The sequence below is a fragment of the Crinia signifera genome, chromosome 9 (genome assembly GCF_055691185.1).
Source record: "Crinia signifera chromosome 9, ASM5569118v1, whole genome shotgun sequence".
Taxonomy (NCBI): Eukaryota; Metazoa; Chordata; class Amphibia; order Anura; family Myobatrachidae; genus Crinia; species Crinia signifera.
Genome location: NC_139225.1, coordinates 80,261,813 through 80,287,926, shown reverse-complemented (window position 1 = coordinate 80,287,926; position 26,114 = coordinate 80,261,813).

Below are 26,114 nucleotides of genomic sequence, written 5' to 3'. Positions count from 1 at the left end.
ACTGACGCTTATATATAAGACAGCACTGACACATATATAAGGCAGCACTGACACTTATACTGTATATGAGGCAGCACTGACACTTATGTATGAGGCAGCACTGATACTTATATATGAAGCAGCACTGATACTTATATATGAGGCAGCACTGATACTTACATATGAGGCAGCACTGACACTTATGTATAAGGCAGCAGTGACACTTATATAAAGTGAAATGCGCACTGATTATATTTTGCATGTTTTAGGGTACTTATGTAGTAGCCGGGTGCCCAATTTGCATATGTAAGGTAACTAAGGAAAATCGCATTGCATCGCATCGCATGGGCCATTGAGGTGTGGCAGTTTAAAACCAGGTGAAAGCCAGCCACAGAACCTGTGTAATTAATATGTGTCCCGGATTAAAGGGATGAGTTGGTCACCCTAGGTGTGGGGGCAGTCACTCCCCACTCTTAGAAAAAAGAGAGAAAAAAAGACACGCACTAGGCGAGTCAAGCAGCGCTTAAATCAAATGATGAATCAATGGTATTATTCATTGATTTAAAAGTTAAAGATACAGTACAAGGAAGTTTATCAGTATGAGAAAATCCATGTACTGATGACTGAACAGGTGATAAGTGGTTGCCATTATTTTTTTTAAAGAATACCTATTAAAAAATATATAAAAATCTCCAAAGCACTGGCAGATATTACAAAAGATGATAAAAGGCTTCAAGGAATTAGGAATTAAATGAATAAGGCCGTGCTTACATTTGGTTGGATGGTAGTTGTATATTTAATGCTGATGATACACAAATGACTTGTCAAAGAACTTGGAAAGTGTTTGGGCCTTAATTTTACAAAAACTTTCCAAGTAGAGCTTAATGGTCTTGTGTAATGTTTCTGCAGCTGGAGTTACGGCGGCAGCACTGACACTTATATATGTGGCAGCACTGACACTTATAGATTATGTAGCACTAAAACTTATATATGAGGCAGCACGGACACTTACAGTATATATGAGGCAACACTGACACTTATAGATGAGGTAGCACTGAAACATATATATGAGGCAGCACTGACCCTTATATATGAGGCAGCGCTGACACTTATATATGAGGCAGCACTGACACTTATAGTATATATGAGGCAGCACTGACACTTATAGTATATATGAGGCAGCACTGACACTTATAGATGAGGTAGCACTGAAACCTATGTATAAGGCAGCACTGACGCTTATATATGAGGCAGCGCTGACACTTATATATGAGGCAGAACTGACACTTACTGTATTTGCTGGTGTATAAGACCCCTGTAAAACATGCCTCCAAGTGGGAGGGTCGTCTTATACGCCGGGTGAGCTTATATAACAAACTCTATATTTTGAGTGGAAATGTTGGGGGGTCGTCTTATATGCCGGCAAATACGGTATGTATGAGGCAGCACTGACACTTATATATGAGGCAGCAATGATACTTATATATGAGGCAGCGCTGACACTTAAATATGAGGCAGCACTGATACTTATATATGAGGCAGCAGTGACACATATATGAGGCAGCAGTGACGCTTATATATGAGGCAGCACTGGCACTTATACTGTATATGAGGCAGCACTGACACTTATGTATGAGGCAGCACTGACACTTATATATGAGGCAGCACTGACACTTATACTGTATATGAGGCAGCACTGACACTTATATATGAGGCAGCACTGACACTTATATATGAGGCAGCACTGAAACTTATATATAAGGCAGCACTGACACTTATATATGAGGCAGCACTGACACTTATACTGTATATTAGGCAGCACTGACACTTATGTATGAGGCAGCACTGACACTTATATATTAGGCAGCACTGACACTTACACTGTATATGAGGCAGCACTGACACTTATATATGAGGCAGCACTGACACCTATGTATGAGGCAGCACTGACACTTATACTGTATATGAGGCAGCACTGACACTTATATATGAGGCAGCACTGACACTTATGTATGAGGCAGCACTGACGCTTATATATAAGACAGCACTGACACATATATAAGGCAGCACTGACACTTATAATGTATATGAGGCAGCACTGACACTTATATATGAGGCAGCACTGACACTTATGTATGAGGCAGCACTGACGCTTATATATAAGACAGCACTGACACATATATAAGGCAGCACTGACACTTATACTGTATATGAGGCAGCACTGACACTTATATATGAGGCAGCACTGATACTTATATATGAAGCAGCACTGATACTTATATATGAAGCAGCACTGATACTTACATATGAGGCAGCACTGACACTTATACTGTATATGAGGCAGCACTGACACTTATATATGAGGCAGCACTGACACTTATGTATGAGGCAGCACTGACGCTTATATATAAGACAGCACTGACACATATATAAGGCAGCACTGACACTTATACTGTATATGAGGCAGCACTGACACTTATATATGAGGCAGCACTGATACTTATATATGAAGCAGCACTGATACTTATATATGAAGCAGCACTGATACTTACATATGAGGCAGCACTGACACTTATACTGTATATGAGGCAGCACTGACACTTATATATGAGGCAGCACTGACACTTATGTATGAGGCAGCACTGACGCTTATATATAAGACAGCACTGACACATATATAAGGCAGCACTGACACTTATACTGTATATGAGGCAGCACTGACACTTATGTATGAGGCAGCACTGATACTTATATATGAAGCAGCACTGATACTTATATATGAGGCAGCACTGATACTTACATATGAGGCAGCACTGACACTTATGTATAAGGCAGCAGTGACACTTATATAAAGTGAAATGCGCACTGATTATATTTTGCATGTTTTAGGGTACTTATGTAGTAGCCGGGTGCCCAATTTGCATATGTAAGGTAACTAAGGAAAATCGCATTGCATCGCATCGCATGGGCCATTTTAAGGGCCATGCAATGCAATGCGATTTTCCTATGTAATTTATTCACTGCTCTCTTAGCCCCGGGGATCGCTTCGCACCTCACGCAAAATCGCATGCGATTGCATGAGATTTTATAGGGTGTACGATGCGATTACATTGGCTATACAATAATATCATTGTATGACATACAATGAGGTTTTAGGCACCCCCCACCCCACACACACTATCCACGACATGAAGCGTGGCGAGCGGCAGCGGAACACGTCCTCCAACCTTTTCATACCCCCACTATCCACGTCGGCGTGGAGTTGATTTCATATAGTGTGGTGAGCACAGAGAGCCACCGAGCCCGAAGCCTGGTGAGCGCAACGAGCCCTGAAAGGGGACGCCGAATACTTTACATGTATTCCGCGTCCCCTTGCCATGCTTCGGGCTCAGTGGCTCGCTGCACTCGCCACACTATATGAAATCAACTCAACACCGACGTGGATAGTGGGGGTATGAAAAGGTCGGAGGACACGTTCCGCCGCCGCTCGACACGCTTTGAGGTGGTGTGGATAGTGGGGGGGTGCCTAAAACCTCATTGTATGTCATACAATGAGATTTTTGTATAGCTAATGTAATGGCATCGTACACCCTATAAAATTGCATGCGATCGCATGCAAATTTGCGGGAGGTGCGATGCGATGTAATCCCCCGGGGCTAAGAGAGCAGTGAATAAATTACGTAGAAAAATCACATCACATCGCACGGCCCTTAAAATGGCCCATGCAATGCGATGCGATTTTCTTATGCAGAATAGCCCACGGAGCAAATTGCTTAGAGGGCGCCCGTCTACTACATAAGTACCGTTTTTAGAAACAAAAGTGATCCATCAGTTTCTACTCAGATGCTGGGCTTGTACCTTTTTTGGCCTAAGGACCTGATTCAGCCCTGATTGCAAGCCTGGCTGCTCACAGTGGCCCTTATTCTGGTTGGTGCGGTCAGAGCCGCACACGGGGCTCCGACCGCACAAACCAAGGGCCGCCCACCCGACGGATCGCCACTGCCGTCCGTACACGGACGGCTGGCGATCCGCATCAAAATGGTGGAGGCGTACGCCTCCACCATGGTGGGAGCTGCCCCCTGCCTTCGATGGTCGTCGACCATCGAAGGCAGGGCCGCACGCCGCGGCAGCCCCGCAAGCTGAGACCACACGGACAATCGTCCGTGTGGTAGCTTGTATGGGGGCTGAAAGCTGACATCCGGCGACGTCAGCTTTCCGCCCCCATGTCATGGTAATGAGGGCGTCATGCCCTCATTACCATGCATACGCCCCGCGTTTGCATGGGAACGCCCATGAAACGCGGGGCGTACACATAGGGAAATGAGGGGATGAAGCCCCTCACGCCCCTATACGCCCCCTTTGCGGCGGACGAAATCCGTCTGCGGCGAAGGGGGCTGCACATGCGCAGAATGACCTCTGCGCATGTGCAGTGGCAAAACATCGGCGGTACGGCCGCACGCGGGCCGTACCGTGCCGATTAGAATAAGGGCCAGTGTGATTTACACCTTGCGGACTTTTCTGGGACACTCCCAGTGTTTTCTGGGAGTGTCCGAAAAACTGCAGGCATTCCCCGGCCGTTGGGAGGGAGGGCCGCCGGCATCATCAGTGGCCTCCTTCCCCCACAGCCATCGCAGTGCCAACTAAGTCCTGGCTTCAATGGTGAGTGATTTTTAAGGGTTTTCCCCTGATGGGCATGCCTGTGAACTCATTTGCAGCCATGCACATAGGTGGGGGAGTGTGTTCAGCGGGGAGGCTTTTGCCTGATTGCTGGGCTCCAAAAACTTGCAGCCACCGATCAAGTCTGAATCAGACCCTAAGTGCAATCAGAAATGTCAGATATCGGCTAGACAAAAAATGAATCCTCAACCAAGTGTCTCACTACAGCAGATCCTCTTACATTGGTATCCTATTAATGTTCCTAAATCTGCCTGTTATGTTCCTGGTCACATTTTAATTTCTGCCAGGGTCATTTTTGCTCAGCATTGAAATATCTCCCTTCTCTCCAGCAATTGTGGAGTGATCTCCAAATATCATTTTTTTTCTCGAAATGGAGAATATGGAGATCCTCAATTCTATAGCTCACTCTTCTCCCATTATGAATTGGTCAAGGACCGGATCTCCAAAGCGTCTAAGAATACTCTGTCCAAGTGCTGAATTCTACATCCAAGTGCTGAAGACGCTGCATGAAAAAAGTATTTTTACATATACATACTGTAGGTAGGTCAAACAAACAGTAATTATACCATGCTTTCCACATACCAACATTGCTATATCTTAAGCATTTGTTTGAAGTTATAGAAAACATGCAAATTACAAATATTCATTTAAACCTTTGGAGTATACAATATTTAATTGGGATATCCATTTAATTTCCCATTGCAACAAAGGTTTTCTCTATCTTCACCTCTGGGGTTTCATGCAGAGTCTGCAGTAAGTCCATACTTACTTTTCAGATGCCCCCTATCCACCAAATTGGGGACAGGTGCTGATGTCACGTGATGCAATTTGAGACTTCTTATTTGATAGATGCCTGTGGTTGACCTGTCCTCCTTAACCCCCCCCTTGTTTTTGCTTTCTCACCTTGTTGCCCCCTTTATCTTTTCTGTCAATTTAATGTTGAAATAAAAAGACATAGGGGTGTATTCAATGATTTTTGCGAGCTGTGACAGCTCGCATGGTCAGTATTCAACTGATCCACTGCACAAGCCGTTTCCACCTCGCTGTGTTTTTACAGCAATGTGAAAACTGTGTGTGTGGCCGCCAGAACAGCGAGGCTCATGGCTAAATGTAGCGGGCTCCCTGCATTAGCCGTGAACCTCGCTGTTTGGGGTATCTTCACAGTTATCGGACAGTGAGGGTTCCCCCAGAACATTGAATACGGTGAGGGGCCGGCTTGGGGGTTAAACGGAGAGGGTCACTTGTTTTCCCCGACATTTCACCCCCTCACCAGCCGCATTGAATACTGCCCAGTAAAGCAGGGCTACAGAAATATGCCAGAGGGTAGGTTATTTTTAAACATTACAAGGAAAGGATGCACTCACAGCAAATAAATAACAAGATAGTATATGGTATAAGCACCTGTATTGCCTTGCCCAAACAAAGCAAAACATCTGCAAGAAAACTTATAATTTATTACATCAGAAAATGCAAACCTTATTTTGATTTGAAAGCAAAAGAAAAACATAAAAAGAAGACATAAAAAAAACTAAAGTAAGGCGAAAGGCCAGGCCAAGCAAAGAAGAAGAGTATTTAGGCAGCTAAAAAAAAAAAAAAAAGAAAGGAAATTAGAAAAAGCAGAGTAGGGAAAACTGTGTCAAAGACAAGCTCCAAAATCCAAGAGGACATCTTAAAAACGTAAAACTATTGAACCTGAAACATCAATTGACTCTGATAACTTATCACAATCTGAGACAAGTAGTGACACTGAAAATCCAAGGAAGAGCTTTAATAAGATTATAGATGGAGGTCAACACATGGTCATAACTTTATATATTAATGACTTTGTTATTGTAGACTATGAGGGAGAGTTTTATCTGGAAAAGTAAAAAGATAAAAATCTAGAACCACTCAAAGTAAGCACCATGATCATGTCAACTCTTGACTTCTTGGAAACGGCCCGAGAACGAGCACGGGATATGGTGCGACAATAACAGTTTAACTTTTTCAAGTGACTATACAGTATACAGTGTTCTAAAAATACTTACATATAAGCAAAATATTTTTACAGCAATTTAACATTAAATAATTTTTTTAATGTAATTATTATTATTAATCTATTTGTAGTATTTTGTAAATTATTTGTAATATATGTACCATCTATGTAAGCTGACCTGTTGCCTTTATATTATAAAAGTAAGTTTAATTTTTTAGCTTCGTGTATTCAACAATTAGTAATTTCTGCATCTCTCCTGGTGTTTGGTTTCAAAATTCTGATTATTACTACAATCCAGTGGCAGCTCCTACCTGGGCATAGGAGGGTTCTGCAGCTATCTGCGATGCTGGGTCTCTGCCATCTAGCACCTGTACAAAGAAGATGACAGGCATCGGACCAGAGAATGTGCAGTAGCGGGGATGGTTCTACTACTACAAGCTTTAAACCTCAATTTCTTTAAGACATAAAGTAGCTACAGTAATGACCATGATAGATATCTTAAGTTTAATTTTATGTTGTATCTGTTACATACATCATCCTCTTAAACAATACAATGCCCTTAAATGTTCATTCTCCAATAATTAAAATCCTTTAAGTAATGTAAATGAATGAACAGTTTGATGTTAGAGAATAGAGGGAGTTCCAAGGTCCCTACCCACTATTAACCAATAGAGAAATTCCAGTGTAGTATGAACTCCAGGAAGTGAATTGATTAACTTTATTGTACACTGTAAATTAAAACAAAAAACAATGCATGCTGTAAATTATTAAATTAGCACATAAAATTAAATTAAATATTATTAATATAATTAAAAGAGTTTTATATATTTTTGTTAAGGAGCACAATACAAATTATGGTGAGAGTCAAACCAATATACTGTATAAATCTGTGAGAGGTGAGTAGAGCATCAATTAGAAAAGTCTACAAAACTGAAATTGTGATACAATTATAGCATCAATTTTTTTTTAATGCATCCAATAAAAAATAAAAGTATAATACAATATAATAATAGCACAAATAAAATATCTTATAATTTGATATTACGATTTCAATGGAAGTAAGAAAGCAGTCTGGGAATATAGAAATCTGCCTTTGCTACTATTTAATATATTCAGACATTTTAATATTCTATCATTTAAACCTTACCTAATAACTACCCTGCATGCGTTCCTACTGTGCATGTGATAGAACATTGCATAATTATAATCTACATTCATGAGTTCAATTATTTTGCTTTAACTTAAGTCCTGCATATCCCTTTGTACATTGATAAAGTACTAGATTTTTGTGATTGGCTCCTCTATATTACATATCTTATTTACGCAGCACTTTAAGAGCCAATAAACAAGTAAAAATAAACAGCACAAACAAAATTCATTATAGCATGCAAATCTGTAAACCTAGTTTCTGGTATAAAGCATAACATTCCTTGCCTATCATTGCACAGGAGAAAATGTAATTTCATTGTAAAACAACTTTTCAAGTTGCAGAAAGTTCAGTACTGATATTAGAAAGGGAAAGGGCATATAACGTTTTCATATTGGACATCTTAGGAGATGAGGAGGTAGATTTACTAAACAATCACTAACTGTACAGTTCTGGCTGCTAGATTCAAAACAGTAATTATATTAACTGCAAAACACTCCTGGTTTTGCACTTAATTCTATTGCATTTTTGAATGCAGTACCACGGGTTAAACTCCAGACAATAATTTAGCAGACTGTCAGCCATTGACAGTCTGCTGCCATTTGGGGAGCGGAGAGGGGGCGGCAATGGCCTCTATTTTTGAAAAGGTACATGTGAGACCACTGTTTAGGAAGGAGGAGGTGAGGGATCTGTTTTGTAGGAATAGATGTATCCAGGGGCTTTACCATACAGCGCTACGATAGCTACTTAAACCGCAAGTGAAGGAACCTCAATGTTCCATTATTCCATTCAATGAATCCGAAAAAGGAAAAGTGGAAGCTTTGCCCATTGCAGCCAATCATTTTATTGCTATAGTTTTCTATAATGTACTAGATCAGTGATAGCAGTAATCCGTGCTACTATATACACGGCTGAGTGCCTCCCTGTAGCATCCATAGGTCACTAAGGACAGCATTGCCACAGTATTACTGGCAACAGGGTACCGTACCAGGCACATGGCCAGCCAAAAGCAATGGCCATGGGGTGGCACCACTCGCATTCCCCTATTTACAGCACTGACACGTCCACCTTCCTTTTTAGAAGATTTAATAAATCTTCCTTTCAATCCATTAAATCAGCCAAGTTGTTTTCTTTCCTTGAGTACTAGCAAAAGTCATTTAAAAGGGAAGATATATAATTGGGATTTCGCTTATAGCATGACTGGGTACATGAGCACAAACATCAATAAATCTGGATAAGCGAAATATCACGGCTGTAATGCTATTTAGTACCAATATATACTTAGAGGTCTAGAAGAAATGAAGCAGGATACATGGCAGGTCTTTCCATACTTCCTGATGCCTACAATCAGGACAGCTTAGGTACCGGTGTGATAGGGTCGTGCTGCTGATACTTCTTGCCAGAGGTTCTTACATGACTTTTCAGTTATGTATGCGCAGTATCAATACAGAATTCTATTGACTGTGATTCTATTTGCAATGTTTAGTTTTGGGACTAGCTATTTCACTGTTACACAGTGATCCTTACACATAGCTGCCAAACCTCCTGCATTCTGCAGGAGACCCCCTGAAATAGGAGCAATCTCCCTCTCTCCATGATTAGTCTACCAATCTCCCTCATGTCGCCCACATTACACTGTTACATTTTTGGGGGGGGAAAAAGGAATGAGAGCTAGATACATTTACATTGAATCATCAGCGCCATTTCCCAGCACTTTACCAAGCTCTTACTAAATGCTTTGGGACTCATCTACATTTGGATATAAGTCATTTTACAAGAGTCCTCTCAGATGTAGCAGCACACACCCACGCTTCTAGGTGCCACATTCACAATCTCTTTTCACAGTCTTTCCATATATGGAACTAGACACACCCTTTGGGTGGAGCATGACACGCCCCCTAAATGGGGCGCTGCGCAAAATTCTACTAAAAAACTATAATCTCCCTGAAACTAGTTTTCAGAAGTAGGCAAGTATGTCCTTACACAAAGGAATTTTTGATTGCCACCACCAAATCCGATACTGAATTATGATTCTGCATTGTGTTAGGATTGTTGTATGACGACTCTGATGATGTGCATCACAGAGCTGACTGTGCACAAATTAATACCAATTAAACAAAAAAAACAACCATATGGAGATTGGACGGATTTCACATTAAAAAATACATTTTATTAATACAATGAGTGACCGTTTGGGGAAAAAAAAGGGGCTGGTATTTGATGCAAGTTAGGAAAAGTCCCACATATCACATAAAAAGTGACTGTCCGTCCCTAGTATGCCTCAAAGGACTGCATAAAGTGCAAATGCAAGAGTAAGAACTTTTGTTACTGTCCACTTTGTTGGAGACTGTGGTGTTTCTAATACATCCCAGGGACTCAAGGCCTGGATGGACTGGGCCGAGTCACCATCCGGATTAGGGGAGTACACACTGTAGCTGAAGTCAAATTAAGCGGTTCTATAGTCCTTGTGTTTAATAAAAGCCGGGTCCAAGTGATGTTTTAGGCTGGTCCTGGTCAGTCCATAAAGTGAACAAGTCGTGCGGCCTACATATTGAATACCGCACAAACAGGAAATTAAATAAATAACATAAGTAGTAGAACAATTGATACAGTTATCAATGGTGTGCAATGTACCCATAGCTGGAGAAGAGAAGTGTGCACCATTCTTGATAAATGAACAGGTAATGCATTTGGGTCTTTGACATTTATAACATCCTTTTCTACTATTGGCCTTTCGATCCATATTCATAGGAGCTAACATGAAATGACTTGGTGCAAGGGAATTTTTGAGGGTGGTGTTCTTTTTGAAAACCACTTCTGGTCGGTCATCCAAAGCATCAGACAGAAATTTATAGCTTTTAAGGATTTTATAATTTCTGCAAATGATATCCTTCAATTTCTTGGAGTGAGTGTTAAATTTGGATACAAAAATGGGTGTAGGGTTCTCTGTAAACTCACGGCTTCTATTTTTAGTGCTATTAGCTAATAAGGAGTCACGGTGACCTCCAATATCTCATTCCTAGCTCTAGACAAAAGATCTGCACGATAACCTGTCTCTCTAAAAGCAATTGTAAGTTCATCTGCTTGTTTATCAAAATCAAGCCTATTTGAGTAATTATGTCGGGTTCTCAAATATTGGCTCTTGGGTATATTTTCAACCCAAGGCCGATGGTGACTACTCCTAAAGATTAAATAATTAAATAATTATGACAATCCACTTCCTTGCAATAAGTAGAAGTATGGATGTCCCCTCCCTAGCCGAGAGAGCGATGTCAAGAAAGGTAATATCAGAAGTGTGTAAAGTGCTTGTTTATTTTAAACCATAAGTGTTAGTGTTAAGATGTGTTACAAAATCGTGCACCGAATTAGAGTCCCCACCCCAAATGAAGAATAAATCATGAATGTACCGCCCATAGAAAACCAAATTTGCCCCATATGGGCCACCCCAGACATACTCCTCCTCGAAGTGGTCCATACAAAGGTTGGCAAAGCTGGAGGCGAACTTGGTGCCCATGGCGGTACCACGAATCTGTAAATAAAACAACCCATTGAATGTGAAATAATTGTGTGATAAAATAAAGTGTATTGCATTAATCAAAAAATAACGTTTGGTGTCACTGAGGCCCTCATCTAAGTCTAAATAGTACTTAAGTGCCTCAATACCTCTGTAGAGGGATTCCACATCACACGTTAGAAAAAGATAATTAGATTTCCTATTAACAGTTCCAATGCAATTAAGAAACTGTGAGGTATCTCTGATATAGGACCTCAGTGACAACACAAGTCCCTGAAGATGTGCATCTACAAACGCTAATAAATTATAAGAGAGGGACCCATCACCCAAAATAATAGGATGCCCAGGTGGTGAAGAGAATGATTTATGGATCTTTGGTAAATGATAATACGTGGGAGTGACTGGAAAAGGATTGTGCAGAAAAGTGTGATCTCTCTTAGAGATCACTCCCTCGGCTAGACAGGTTTTTGAATTTCTTAGCATAAGGGGGGTTGGATCCTGCTGTAAGATTTCATAACATTTCTTATTGTTTAATTGGCAATATGCCTCTGCAATATAGTCAATCTTACCTTGGATCAAAGTCCCCCCCCCCCGTCTGCTGTTTTTTTTAAAAAATATTTTTCAAAAATCTATACTGTTGGTATAGTTTTACACCATATGCATTTATTTATTAATATATTAATTTTATCACGATTACAATCGATTGTGTGGCGCTCTCTGGCTATATGCGATTTTTCGCGTATATCCTTACCCCCTATTTTATGATCCGCTTAATTCCATAAGAGAAAGAAATATAGATGTGTTTTATGCAGAAACCATTAGCAAAGTTCCGATTATATATCTTACTATTGATTTCTTATTTTGCAATCCACCTAATTCCATGATAACTTCTCGATGCATAGAGCTATTTTTACTGAAGTTGTTATCTATCAAGTTATGAGTATAGTATAATAGTAAATTCTCAATAACCTTCGGTGCCGAGGACCCTAAGGTCACAGACATCCACAAAAGTAGGGAACAACAAATATAGTAATTATAAATAATATTTATTTATCGATAACTGACACAGAATCTGTAGGGGATGTGGGGAGCGGCAACTGCAAACTCCAGGCATCACAGAGTCCCTACACCTTGAGTAGAAGACGGTCGCCCCAGCCCATTCAGAGCTGTACAGTATTTACTAAGCTGGATTGAATAGGAGGCATTTGTAATAGTTACACAAAATGAGTCTATGGTGGTGTGCCAGTCACATAAAAGGCGATGTATGCATATATAGAATTTTTAATTAGCTCCACAGTTATGTAGGACTAAAATTAAATGTGTACATAATGATAAAAATAGATACAAATAAAATATCCCCAGCTTCCATTCTTAAAGCCTATCTGCTTATATTAAGCTTCACATCTTCTAGTCTTCCTGCAGTGCTGGTTTCCCAGCTCAAGTCAGCAAGACACATATGCTATATATACCATCGATTTGGATACTGGACATGCACCTTCCTATCTTGTGTATATAAATTTTTTGTAGTTTGTTTTTCTTTTTTCCTCATTTTGATCAATACCACTGGTTTCAGTGGATTGACCAAGTAGTGGATCCAGCCATGGAGGATCTAACTGGTACCAAAATATTCACGTCTGGTAGAATTAAAACTGCACGGAATGACATTGTCGCAGTACTATAAGGACAACCTAATTCCAAGGGGGTTCCGGGTTCGGAAACAGCCCACACTTGGCAGGTCAAATAAAGAATTCTGCACCCAATTGTGCCAGATTCTGAACCAATGCAGCAGGGATCTTATGGTCCTTGTGATACAGCAAGTTAACAAGGATATTGTTTGTGTACAACAAGAGATCAATGTGTTGCTAATTTGAGAGCTGATGCTGGTGGAGAGTGGCTCACCAAATTGGAAGATGCCATATCCAAGTTTAAATCAGAACTGCTTGTTTTTAAAAAGACCAAGTATAGGACTGTTAACGATGATTATAAGAAAGCTAGGGTGTACCCATTGATGACGGGTCAGCCAGCCAGACGCACATGGAGGGGTGGATTTGGGAACAGGAAGAGAGGTGAGATTGAATTCACAGATGTAGACTCTAGTCAGAGCGAGTCTGAATTGTCATCCAGGGGTGCTACTGCTTCTTTTTTAGGAGAAGGGGCCACCACACGCAACAGGCAAAAAGGGAAAAACCTTGCCGGCGGGGTGGGACCAAACACAGAAAAACAAAAGGGTCGGAAGGGGAACAGGAGTTAATGGTGTTTAACCTATCTGACTATCAGCTCACTGAGGCAGAAATATGGGTGTTGAATAAGGGGCTCACATTTGTCCCCACCTGCAAACAAAGGCCTTTTGAGTGTGAGACCGAGCTATTTAGATTACAGAGACAATTTAGGTTGAAGGACTATTTCTCTAAACAAATCTCGGTGACCGCTTTAACTAGTGGTAACCCTGCCCCCTTTAAGGTGTGATCCTCATTTGATCCTCCGAGCAGTAATGCCTCTATTGAGACCTTTATGAGATTAGTACGTCAGGATGTGTTACCATTGGTACACAAGACACATACTTACCGATCCAACCTCATGAGGAGAGCATGGCTTTGCGATCCCTATGTGATAACAAACAAATTATAATCCGCCCGCCGATAAGGGCGGGGGGATAGTAGTGTTGGATCGAGATAAGTATGTGAATGAGGTACAACATCAACTCATGGATGACACTTGTTACAAGAAACTTCACTTTGACCCTACAGCCAATTACAAAGTGGAAATTGACTCCATTATTGGTATTTGGCTTGTCAAATGGGTGGATAGATGAGGGGATCTCGGACTTCCTTACACAGGAGTTTCCGAGAATACTCCTCATCTAAATTCTACCCAAGATACACAAATCTATGGAGTCTCCTCCTGGGAGACCCATAATCTCCTCCATAGGATCCATGTGTCAGCCTATATCACAGTTTGTGGACTACCAACTCCAATCTGTGGTCCAAAATACACTGTATTGGTTACGGGATACCACCCATTTCCTAAACAAGCTTTCTGAATTTGGTGGACCACTCTCCAACAGTATACTGGTGACGATGGACATCGACAGTTTGTATACCAACATCAGCCATGAGGAGGGAGTGGCAGCAGTCAAACGGGTCATCTGTGGGAGTCCTCACTACTCCGGTCCGACAGTGAAATTTTTGATATTACTCATTGATGTTATTTGACATAAAAATTATTTTCTTTTCGATAATAGTTTTTATTTACAGCTCAAGGTGAGTCAAACATGGCCCCATCGTATGCGAACCTGTTTATGTATGATTTTGAGAGTAAGTAATTATGTCGGATCCTAATTTGTCACATTTTGTTTCGATGTACGTTAGATACATCGATGATTTGTTTTTTGTTTGGACGGGTGGTGAGGCTCTCCTAGATGTATTTGTCGTGCTGCTTAACTTCCTCCTGGCCTCCATTAGATTCACACACACAGCTCGTCGTGAGACTATAAATTTCCTTGATTTCCTTGATGTTGCGGTGTCCATTGTGGAGGGGAAATTTGTCACAAAATTGTTCAAGAAGACAACGGATAAGAATAGTTTGCTTCTGGTGACAAGTTTTCACCCTCAACCTTTGAAGAAAGGACTACCGTATGCCCAGCTATTGAGGGCAGTTAGAATTACCTCACAACGTGAGGAACTTGATGAGGTCCTTGATGAGATGGGCAAATGTTTCTCTGATAGAGGATACGGAAAGAAAGAGGTAGAGGATGCAAAGTCTAAATGTCTTGCCCTGAAAAGGTTAGATCTTTTGAAAAAGGTGACTGACAAGGATGGGAGAATGGATAGAATGGTTTTCTCGAACACGTACTCATCACGTCTGGGAAGGTACGTTCTGCTATCATGACCCATTGGCAAATCCTGAGTACGGACCCGGTACTGAAGGACTCTTGTAGTAGACCACCTTTGTTTTGCTACAAACGTAGCCAAAATATTAAACAACATGTCGTTTATTCTGACATCAGTCCAAGAGTGGATAGAGCAAGTACCTGGCTGAGTACTAAAAAAGGATCATTCAGATGTTCTGGATGTGTAAATTGCCAGTACATTATGACGGGCAGCATAAACTCAATGGACGTACACATACCCTAATACATTGCATGGATTGCGACACTAAATACGTTGTCTATATCGTTATGTGCCCATGCCACAAAATATATGTGGGCAAAACGGTTCGAACACTGAAGGAGAGGATTGCAGCCCACAGCTCCTCAGTGAAGAAGGCCCTGATTAAAGTTGATAAAACTACCCCTCCTGTCGCCAGACACTATGCAAGCTGTGGCCATCGGATGAATGAATTAAAATTTATGCCGATTGACCACATCCCCCTCTTGAAAAGAGGGGGAGACCAACATTAACCCCTTACCGACGCAGCATGTTTTTGCCTTCCTGACAGAGCCCTTTTTTTCAAATCTGACATGTATCACTTAAGTGGGGATAACTTTTTTTTGCTTTTACTTATCCCAGTGATTTTGAGATTGCTTTCTCGTGACACATTGTACTTCAAGTTAGTGGTAAATTTTGGTCGATACAGTCTGTGTTTTTTTGTGAAAAATACCAAAATGTCGTAAAAAAATGGAAAATTTAGCAATTTTCAAAATGTTAAATTTTCTGCTTGTGAGACAAATAATCATACAACTCAAAATAGTTAATAACTAACAAAGACCATATGTCTACTTTATGTTGCCATCATTATTTCAACCTCCTTTTAATTTTTTTGGACACTAGGAGGCTTAAAATATGAATAGCAAATTCTCAAATTTTCAAGAAAATTTCAAACACTGATTTTTTTTAGGGACCAGTTCAGTTCTGATGTGACTTTGAGGGACTTGTATGTGAGACACCCCCATAAATGATGCCATTTCAAAAACTGCACCCCTCACAGTATTCAAAACAGCATTTTGGAAGTTTGTTAACCCTTTAGGTGTTTCACAGGAATTAAAACAAAGTGTAGGTGAAATTTCAAAATTTCATTTTTTTTGCAGATTTTCAATTTTAATACATTTTTCTAAGGAACACAGTAGATTTTACTAGAGAAATGTGACTAAAAATTGATTCCCCCAATTTTTTTTGTTTTCATAAATATCCTATATGTGGCCCTAGTGTGCACGTTGACCAAACCACAGGCTTCATAATAGAAGGAGCACCTACTTGATTTTGGAGCCTCCTTTTTATGAGATTATTTTTTAGGCACCATGTAGGTTTCTAGGCACCATAAGATGCTAAAAGTTAGGAACCCCCCCACAAGTGACCCCATTTTGCAAACTACACCCCTCAGGGAATTCATCTAGGGGTATAGTGTACATTTCAAACCCCCAGGGGTTTCACCAATTTTGGTACAACTGGGCTGTGAAAATGAAAAATTACATTTTTTTACACAAAAATGCAGTTCTGGCTCAAAATTTTTCATTTTCACAAGGAATGAAGGAGACAAAGCACCCCAAAATCTGTGCCCCAATTTCTCCCGAGTACGGCAATGCCTCATATGTGACCAAAAAATACCATTTGGGTGCATGGCAGGACTCAGAAGGGAAGGAGTGATTTTTGGATTTTGCAGCACAGATTCTGGTGGAATGAATGGTGGGTGCTATGTCGCATTAGCAAGACCCCCGAAGCACCAATACAGTGAAACCCCCCCACAAGTGACCCCATTTTGCAAACTACACCCCTCAGGGAATTCATCTAGGGGTATAGTGTACATTTCAAACCCCCAGGGGTTTCACCAATTGTGGTACAACTGGGCTGTGAAAATGAAAAATTAAATTTTTTTACACAAAAATGCAGTTCTGGCTCAAAATTTTTCATTTTCACAAGGAATGAAGGAGACAAAGCACCCCAAAATCTGTGCCCCAATTTCTCCTGAGTAAGGCAATGCCTCATATGTGACCAAAAATGGCAGGACTCAGAAGGGAAGGAGTGATATTTGGATTTTGCAGCACAGATTCTGGTGGAATGAATGGTGGGTGCTATGTCGCATTAGCAAGACCCCCGAAGCACCAATACAGTGGAACCCCCCCACAAGTGACCCCATTTTGCAAACTACACCCCTCAGGGAATTCATCTAGGGGTATAGTGTACATTTCAAACCCCCAGGGGTTTCACCAATTGTGGTACAACTGGGCTGTGAAAATGAAAAATTACATTTTTTTACACAAAAATGCAGTTCTGGCTCAAAATTTTTCATTTTCACAAGGAATGAAGGAGACAAAGCACCCCAAAATCTGTGCCCCAATTTCTCCTGAGTACGGCAATGCCTCAGATGTGACCAAAAATGGCAGGACTCAGAAGGGAAGGAGTGATATTTGGATTTTGCAGCACACATTCTGGTGGAATGAATGGTGGGTGCTATGTTGCATTAGCAAGACCCCCGAAGCAACAATACAGTGGAACCCCCCCACAAGTGACCCCATTTTGCAAACTACACCTCTCAGGGAATTCATCTAGGGGTATAGTGTACATTTCAAACTCCCAGGGGTTTCACCAATTGTGGTACAACTGGGCTGTGAAAATGAAAAATTACATTTTTTTTACACAAAAATGCAGTTCTGGCTCAAAATTTTTTATTTTCACAAGGAATGAAGGAGACAAAGCACCCCAAAATCTGTGCCCCAATTTCTCCCGAGTACGGCAATGCCTCATATGTGACCAAAAATGGCAGGACTCAGAAGGGAAGGAGTGATATTTGGATTTTGCAGCACACATTCTGGTGGAATGAATGGTGGGTGCTATGTTGCATTAGCAAGACCCCCGAAGCACCAATACAGTGGAACCCCCCCACAAGTGACCCCATTTTGCAAACTACACCCCTCAGGGAATTCATCTAGGGGTATAGTGTACATTTCAAACCCCCAGGGGTTTCACCAATTGTGGTACAACTGGGCAGTGAAAATGAAAAATTACATTTTTTTACACAAAAATGCAGTTCTGGCTCAAAATTTTTCATTTTCACAAGGAATGAAGGAGACAAAGCACCCCAAAATCTGTGCCCCAATTTCTCCTGAGTAAGGCAATGCCTCATATGTGACCAAAAATGGCAGAACTCAGAAGGGAAGGAGTGATATTTGGATTTTGCAGCACAGATTCTGGTGGAATGAATGGTGGGTGCTATGTCGCATTAGCAAGACCCCCGAAGCACCAATACAGTGGAACCCCCCCACAAGTGACCCCATTTTGCAAACTACACCCCTCAGGGAATTCATCTAGGGGTATAGTGTACATTTCAAACCCCCAGGGGTTTCACCAATTGTGGTACAACTGGGCTGTGAAAATGAAAAATTACATTTTTTTACACAAAAATGCAGTTCTGGCTCAAAATTTTTCATTTTCACAAGGAATGAAGGAGACAAAGCACCCCAAAATCTGTGCCCCAATTTCTCCTGAGTACGGCAATGCCTCAGATGTGACCAAAAATGGCAGGACTCAGAAGGGAAGGAGTGATATTTGGATTTTGCAGCACACATTCTGGTGGAATGAATGGTGGGTGCTATGTTGCATTAGCAAGACCCCCGAAGCACCAATACAGTGGAACCCCCCCACAAGTGACCCCATTTTGCAAACTACACCTCTCAGGGAATTCATCTAGGGGTATAGTGTACATTTCAAACTCCCAGGGGTTTCACCAATTGTGGTACAACTGGGCTGTGAAAATGAAAAATTACATTTTTTTTACACAAAAATGCAGTTCTGGCTCAAAATTTTTTATTTTCACAAGGAATGAAGGAGACAAAGCACCCCAAAATCTGTGCCCCAATTTCTCCCGAGTACGGCAATGCCTCATATGTGACCAAAAATGGCAGGACTCAGAAGGGAAGGAGTGATATTTGGATTTTGCAGCACACATTCTGGTGGAATGAATGGTGGGTGCTATGTTGCATTAGCAAGACCCCCGAAGCACCAATACAGTGGAACCCCCCCACAAGTGACCCCATTTTGCAAACTACACCTCTCAGGGAATTCATCTAGGGGTATAGTGTACATTTCAAACTCCCAGGGGTTTCACCAATTGTGGTACAACTGGGCTGTGAAAATGAAAAATTACATTTTTTTTACACAAAAATGCAGTTCTGGCTCAAAATTTTTTATTTTCACAAGGAATGAAGGAGACAAAGCACCCCAAAATCTGTGCCCCAATTTCTCCCGAGTACGGCAATGCCTCATATGTGACCAAAAATGGCAGGACTCAGAAGGGAAGGAGTGATATTTGGATTTTGCAGCACACATTCTGGTGGAATGAATGGTGGGTGCTATGTTGCATTAGCAAGACCCCCGAAGCACCAATACAGTGGAACCCCCCCACAAGTGACCCCATTTTGCAAACTACACCCCTCAGGGAATTCATCTAGGGGTATAGTGTACATTTCAAACCCCCAGGGGTTTCACCAATTGTGGTACAACTGGGCTGTGAAAATGAAAAATTACATTTTTTTACACAAAAATGCAGTTCTGGCTCAAAATTTTTCATTTTCACAAGGAATGAAGGAGACAAAGCACCCCAAAATCTGTGCCCCAATTTCTCCTGAGTAAGGCAATGCCTCATATGTGACCAAAAATGGCAGGACTCAGAAGGGAAGGAGTGATATTTGGATTTTGCAGCACAGATTCTGGTGGAATGAATGGTGGGTGCTATGTCGCATTAGCAAGACCCCCGAAGCACCAATACAGTGGAACCCCCCCACAAGTGACCCCATTTTGCAAACTACACCCCTCAGGGAATTCATCTAGGGGTATAGTGTACATTTCAAACCCCCAGGGGTTTCACCAATTGTGGTACAACTGGGCTGTGAAAATGAAAAATTACATTTTTTTACACAAAAATGCAGTTCTGGCTCAACATTTTTCATTTTCACAAGGAATGAAGGAGACAAAGCACCCCAAAATCTGTGCCCCAATTTCTCCTGAGTACGGCAATGCCTCAGATGTGACCAAAAATGGCAGGACTCAGAAGGGAAGGAGTGATATTTGGATTTTGCAGCACACATTCTGGTGGAATGAATGGTGGGTGCTATGTTGCATTAGCAAGACCCCCGAAGCACCAATACAGTGGAACCCCCCCACAAGTGACCCCATTTTGCAAACTACACCTCTCAGGGAATTCATCTAGGGGTATAGTGTACATTTCAAACTCCCAGGGGTTTCACCAATTGTGGTACAACTGGGCTGTGAAAATGAAAAATTACATTTTTTTTACACAAAAATGCAGTTCTGGCTCAAAATTTTTTATTTTCACAAGGAATGAAGGAGACAAAGCACCCCAAAATCTGTGCCCCAATTTCTCCCGAGTACGGCAATGCCTCATATGTGACCAAAAATGGCAGGACTCAGAAGGGAAGGAGTGATATTTGGATTTTGCAGCACACATTCTGGTGGAATGAATGGTGGGTGCTATGTTGCATTAGCAAGACCCCCGAAGCACCAATACAGTGGAACCCCCCCACAAGTGACCCCATTTTGCAAACTACACCTCTCAGGGAATTCATCTAGGGGTATAGTGTACATTTCAAACTCCCAGGGGTTTCACCAATTGTGGTACAACTGGGCTGTGAAAATGAAAAATTACATTTTTTTTACACAAAAATGCAGTTCTGGCTCAAAATTTTTTATTTTCACAAGGAATGAAGGAGACAAAGCACCCCAAAATCTGTGCCCCAATTTCTCCCGAGTACGGCAATGCCTCATATGTGACCAAAAATGGCAGGACTCAGAAGGGAAGGAGTGATATTTGGATTTTGCAGCACACATTCTGGTGGAATGAATGGTGGGTGCTATGTTGCATTAGCAAGACCCCCGAAGCACCAATACAGTGGAACCCCCCCACAAGTGACCCCATTTTGCAAACTACACCCCTCAGGGAATTCATCTAGGGGTATAGTGTACATTTCAAACCCCCAGGGGTTTCACCAATTGTGGTACAACTGGGCTGTGAAAATGAAAAATTAAATTTTTTTACACAAAAATGCAGTTCTGGCTCAAAATTTTTCATTTTCACAAGGAATGAAGGAGACAAAGCACCCCAAAATCTGTGCCCCAATTTCTCCTGAGTAAGGCAATGCCTCATATGTGACCAAAAATGGCAGGACTCAGAAGGGAAGGAGTGATATTTGGATTTTGCAGCACAGATTCTGGTGGAATGAATGGTGGGTGCTATGTCGCATTAGCAAGACCCCCGAAGCACCAATACAGTGGAACCCCCCCACAAGTGACCCCATTTTGCAAACTACACCCCTCAGGGAATTCATCTAGGGGTATAGTGTACATTTCAAACCCCCAGGGGTTTCACCAATTGTGGTACAACTGGGCTGTGAAAATGAAAAATTACATTTTTTTACACAAAAATGCAGTTCTGGCTCAAAATTTTTCATTTTCACAAGGAATGAAGGAGACAAAGCACCCCAAAATCTGTGCCCCAATTTCTCCTGAGTACGGCAATGCCTCAGATGTGACCAAAAATGGCAGGACTCAGAAGGGAAGGAGTGATATTTGGATTTTGCAGCACACATTCTGGTGGAATGAATGGTGGGTGCTATGTTGCATTAGCAAGACCCCCGAAGCACCAATACAGTGGAACCCCCCCACAAGTGACCCCATTTTGCAAACTACACCTCTCAGGGAATTCATCTAGGGGTATAGTGTACATTTCAAACTCCCAGGGGTTTCACCAATTGTGGTACAACTGGGCTGTGAAAATGAAAAATTACATTTTTTTTACACAAAAATGCAGTTCTGGCTCAAAATTTTTTATTTTCACAAGGAATGAAGGAGACAAAGCACCCCAAAATCTGTGCCCCAATTTCTCCCGAGTACGGCAATGCCTCATATGTGACCAAAAATGGCAAGACTCAGAAGGGAAGGAGTGATATTTGGATTTTGCAGCACACATTCTGGTGGAATGAATGGTGGGTGCTATGTTGCATTAGCAAGACCCCCGAAGCACCAATACAGTGGAACCCCCCCACAAGTGACCCCATTTTGCAAACTACACCCCTCAGGGAATTCATCTAGGGGTATAGTGTACATTTCAAATCCCCAGGGGTTTCACCAATTGTGGTACAACTGGGCTGTGAAAATGAAAAATTACATTTTTTTACACAAAAATGCAGTTCTGGCTCAAAATTTTTCATTTTCACAAGGAATGAAGGAGACAAAGCACCCCAAAATCTGTGCCCCAATTTCTCCTGAGTAAGGCAATGCCTCATATGTGACCAAAAATGGCAGGACTCAGAAGGGAAGGAGTGATATTTGGATTTTGCAGCACAGATTCTGGTGGAATGAATGGTGGGTGCTATGTCGCATTAGCAAGACCCCCGAAGCACCAATACAGTGGAACCCCCCCACAAGTGACCCCATTTTGCAAACTACACCCCTCAGGGAATTCATCTAGGGGTATAGTGTACATTTCAAACCCCCAGGGGTTTCACCAATTGTGGTACAACTGGGCTGTGAAAATGAAAAATTACATTTTTTTACACAAAAATGCAGTTCTGGCTCAAAATTTTTCATTTTCACAAGGAATGAAGGAGACAAAGCACCCCAAAATCTGTGCCCCAATTTCTCCTGAGTACGGCAATGCCTCAGATGTGACCAAAAATGGCAGGACTCAGAAGGGAAGGAGTGATATTTGGATTTTGCAGCACACATTCTGGTGGAATGAATGGTGGGTGCTATGTTGCATTAGCAAGACCCCCGAAGCCCCAATACAGTGGAACCCCCCCACAAGTGACCCCATTTTGCAAACTACACCTCTCAGGGAATTCATCTAGGGGTATAGTGTACATTTCAAACTCCCAGGGGTTTCACCAATTGTGGTACAACTGGGCTGTGAAAATGAAAAATTACATTTTTTTTACACAAAAATGCAGTTCTGGCTCAAAATTTTTTATTTTCACAAGGAATGAAGGAGACAAAGCACCCCAAAATCTGTGCCCCAATTTCTCCCGAGTACGGCAATGCCTCATATGTGACCAAAAATGGCAGGACTCAGAAGGGAAGGAGTGATATTTGGATTTTGCAGCACACATTCTGGTGGAATGAATGGTGGGTGCTATGTTGCATTAGCAAGACCCCCGAAGCACCAATACAGTGGAACCCCCCCAAAAGTGACCCCATTTTGCAAACTACACCTCTCAGGGAATTCATCTAGGGGTATAGTGTACATTTCAAACCCCCAGGGGTTTCACCAATTGTGGTACAACTGGGCTGTGAAAATGAAAAATTACATTTTTTTACACAAAAATGCAGTTCTGGCTCAAAATTTTTCATTTTCACAAGGAATGAAGGAGACAAAGCACCCCAAAATCTGTGCCCCAATTTCTCCTGAGTACGGCAATGCCTCAGATGTGACCAAAAATGGCAGGACTCAGAAGGGAAGGAGTGATATTTGGATTTTGCAGCACACATTCTGGTGGAATGAATGGTGGGTGCTATGTTGCATCAGCAAGACCCCCGAAGCACCAATACAGTGGAACCCCCCCACAAGTGACCCCATTTTGCAAACTACACCTCTCAGGGAATTCATCTAGGGGTATAGTGTACATTTCAAACTCCCAGGGGTTTCACCAATTGTGGTACAACTGGGCTGTGAAAATGAAAAATTACATTTTTTTTACACAAAAATGCAGTTCTGGCTCAAAATTTTTTATTTTCACAAGGAATGAAGGAGACAAAGCACCCCAAAATCTGTGCCCCAATTTCTCCCGAGTACGGCAATGCCTCATATGTGACCAAAAATGGCAGGACTCAGAAGGGAAGGAGTGATATTTGGATTTTGCAGCACACATTCTGGTGGAATGAATGGTGGGTGCTATGTTGCATTAGCAAGACCCCCGAAGCACCAATACAGTGGAACCCCCCCACAAGTGACCCCATTTTGCAAACTACACCCCTCAGGGAATTCATCTAGGGGTATAGTGTACATTTCAAACCCCCAGGGGTTTCACCAATTGTGGTACAACTGGGCTGTGAAAATGAAAAATTACATTTTTTTACACAAAAATGCAGTTCTGGCTCAAAATTTTTCATTTTCACAAGGAATGAAGGAGACAAAGCACCCCAAAATCTGTGCCCCAATTTCTCCTGAGTAAGGCAATGCCTCATATGTGACCAAAAATGGCAGGACTCAGAAGGGAAGGAGTGATATTTGGATTTTGCAGCACAGATTCTGGTGGAATGAATGGTGGGTGCTATGTCGCATTAGCAAGACCCCCGAAGCACCAATACAGTGGAACCCCCCCACAAGTGACCCCATTTTGCAAACTACACCCCTCAGGGAATTCATCTAGGGGTATAGTGTACATTTCAAACCCCCAGGGGTTTCACCAATTGTGGTACAACTGGGCTGTGAAAATGAAAAATTACATTTTTTTACACAAAAATGCAGTTCTGGCTCAAAATTTTTCATTTTCACAAGGAATGAAGGAGACAAAGCACCCCAAAATCTGTGCCCCAATTTCTCCTGAGTACGGCAATGCCTCAGATGTGACCAAAAATGGCAGGACTCAGAAGGGAAGGAGTGATATTTGGATTTTGCAGCACACATTCTGGTGGAATGAATGGTGGGTGCTATGTTGCATTAGCAAGACCCCCGAAGCACCAATACAGTGGAACCCCCCCACAAGTGACCCCATTTTGCAAACTACACCTCTCAGGGAATTCATCTAGGGGTATAGTGTACATTTCAAACTCCCAGGGGTTTCACCAATTGTGGTACAACTGGGCTGTGAAAATGAAAAATTACATTTTTTTTACACAAAAATGCAGTTCTGGCTCAAAATTTTTTATTTTCACAAGGAATGAAGGAGACAAAGCACCCCAAAATCTGTGCCCCAATTTCTCCCGAGTACGGCAATGCCTCATATGTGACCAAAAATGGCAGGACTCAGAAGGGAAGGAGTGATATTTGGATTTTGCAGCACACATTCTGGTGGAATGAATGGTGGGTGCTATGTTGCATTAGCAAGACCCCCGAAGCACCAATACAGTGGAACCCCCCCACAAGTGACCCCATTTTGCAAACTACACCCCTCAGGGAATTCATCTAGGGGTATAGTGTACATTTCAAACTCCCAGGGGTTTCACCAATTGTGGTACAACTGGGCTGTGAAAATGAAAAATTACATTTTTTTTACACAAAAATGCAGTTCTGGCTCAAAATTTTTTATTTTCACAAGGAATGAAGGAGACAAAGCACCCCAAAATCTGTGCCCCAATTTCTCCCGAGTACGGCAATGCCTCATATGTGACCAAAAATGGCAGGACTCAGAAGGGAAGGAGTGATATTTGGATTTTGCAGCACACATTCTGGTGGAATGAATGGTGGGTGCTATGTTGCATTAGCAAGACCCCCGAAGCACCAATACAGTGGAACCCCCCCACAAGTGACCCCATTTTGCAAACTACACCCCTCAGGGAATTCATCTAGGGGTATAGTGTACATTTCAAACCCCCAGGGGTTTCACCAATTGTGGTACAACTGGGCTGTGAAAATGAAAAATTACATTTTTTTACACAAAAATGCAGTTCTGGCTCAAAATTTTTCATTTTCACAAGGAATGAAGGAGACAAAGCACCCCAAAATCTGTGCCCCAATTTCTCCTGAGTAAGGCAATGCCTCATATGTGACCAAAAATGGCAGGACTCAGAAGGGAAGGAGTGATATTTGGATTTTGCAGCACAGATTCTGGTGGAATGAATGGTGGGTGCTATGTCGCATTAGCAAGACCCCCGAAGCACCAATACAGTGGAACCCCCCCACAAGTGACCCCATTTTGCAAACTACACCCCTCAGGG